A 2500-nucleotide genomic window follows, 5' to 3' on the forward strand; every position below is an offset into this window, starting at 1 on the left:
ATAGATCCAGAGTACCAAGCATTTAGAATATCCTGCATATCCCACCATTGAAAAGATATTGCCCTTTACGACTCCAACGCCACTCGAGTCTGTGACATCAGAACTGGTAGACCAGGACTATGGAAATCTGCTCCCATGCACTGAGAGGTGTTTAATTTTATCCATGGTCTCTCATATCCCTTGCACCGATCAACTGCACAGCTACTGAAGGAATGGGTTTCCTCCTGTACTTCATGCTAAGCTTCATCAGTACCTTCATTGACACAAGACTTCAGGAGTAGGGCCCTTTCATCAAAATCAGTATCGTTTTGCTCACGTTCATGTAAACGCAGAAGATTCCTTATTCATATCACAAGGACATTGTTACATGTTTACAGTTATTGACGGCTCCACTCATTGCATTAAAGCCAAACCCATGTAAACTGCAATACCTGCCCTATGGAAATATGGTTTACTCTCAGGGTAGATTGCTAGATGTGGTAGTTTTGAGCATTTTACTTCTGACAGGGAAAATCTCCTTGGAATCATGCTACATCAGAGAACCTCATTCAACCTTGCTACCAACGGAATGGTTGAACGTTTGCATTGCACCCTCATTGGAGCTCCGATGTCCCGCTGCAATAACTCCAATTGGTTTACTCAGCTTCCTTGCGTCCTCCTTTAAAATGAAAAACCCTTTTTAAGCAGCTGAAGCGATGTTTGGCGACTCGTTGGTCATCACTGATGATCTTTTTCCCATCTCTGACAATCTCCCGCACCTACGTCACTTTGTTGTATAATTTACTCCATGGCGCAGTACTTATAAGCCTCGAGGAAGCCATCACTGACACTCCCTTACCTCGGCCCTTTTGTCGTAATCTGTCGCACGCCAAGGGCTTTCCTAATAAATATTTGGGGTGAAGAAGACTGGGTCTCTATTGATAACCAAAAACCTGTGTACCTCCTGCAATATGACCCACTTACTGTGGACCTTTGAAGAGCAGGGTGCCCTTTTTAAGCGGGGTATCCATTTACCACATGTGTTTCATAGACGCTCATACAATGTAATGCTATTACATCTCACACTCTCCCACACTGATGATAAACCAACTCGTTTAAATTTACCATCACATGCTTTATATTGTTTGAGTTTTTGTTATATTCTTGCTAGCAATTAATTGTATATTTAGTTGTTGTCTGTTGAATAAAGATTTTTAATTCACATCGCTTCTCTGTTACAACCTAATAGTTATGGTGCCACAATACCAATCTCTTAAGTATTTACATTCCATAGCAGCCTATATCCTTCCAATGCTACCTCTCTTGTTAACCTTTCGAACGTTTTATCCTTTTTGATTTAATACTAACATCGCTGACTTCTGCAGACTGGTGCTATTTTTTTTTTCTTTTTTTTCAAAAAATGTGTCCCTTTTTTTGGTGTTTTGTATTATATATTTAATAATATTAGGGGAGATTATACCATCTAAATATATCAGGGCTTATATTCCATTGTTTCTAATCTGTGGTATTAACTTAATCTTTATTATTATTAACTTTAAATGTAACAATTACGGATATTTTTGAGCCAAATATGTCCCTTATCTTATATTTCCTTCCATCTCAATCCTCTATGTATATCCAACATGACTTTTGAATTATCATTTTACCTTTATCGTTTAATTTATATATCATCATGGCATCATCTCTGCATGACATTTTACACATATATTTAATACAGTCTTTCGGGCGTATTTTATCAAAAAATTCCACAACATCCTCAAACCTTATATATGTCGAGATCCTCAAGTGATTATTGTAATCTATACCAGCACTCATTGTATTTAGGTGATCTTTTGTTGGTGTACCTTCATCACTCCACACAGAAATCTTCTAACCTTGTCATTAATTTGATCCCTGATTTTTATCAAATTTGGTTAATCGAACATTTTACTATCTGTGTTTGTAATTAATAGCGCTTTTATAGCTTAGCTGGTAATAATAATAATAATAATAATAATAATAATAATAATGATAATAATAATAATAATAATAATAATAATAATAATAATAATAATAATAATAATAATATTTGGGTAGTAGACCTCTTTAAAGCAAGTTTTGTTGAAAATAATGGCTGCCTCTTTTGAATTGATCTTATACTCCGTCTTCTCAATTGCCCTTCTTATCTTCTTTTCAGGATTACTGCATACAGTCAGTAACTCAGCAAAAGTCATCCTTCATGGTGGGTAGTAAAATTCAAGGAAAGTGGCCACTGAAAAATTTCAGTGCAGTAGTTAACCCTTGAGAGTGTGTTCGGTAATCTTGATGTTGTCAGGTGTATGAGGACAGAAGAGAGTATGTAAAGAATAGGTGAAACTATTCAGTGTATGTGTATGCAAAGGGAAAATGAACCGTAACCAGAGAGAAGGATCTAATGCAGCACTGTCTGGCCGGTCAAAGGACTCCATAACTCTCATATGGTAGTATCTCAACGGGTGGCTTGTGTCCTGGATAACCTACT

The sequence above is a fragment of the Palaemon carinicauda genome, chromosome 10 (genome assembly GCF_036898095.1).
Source record: "Palaemon carinicauda isolate YSFRI2023 chromosome 10, ASM3689809v2, whole genome shotgun sequence".
Lineage (NCBI taxonomy): Eukaryota > Metazoa > Arthropoda > Malacostraca > Decapoda > Palaemonidae > Palaemon > Palaemon carinicauda.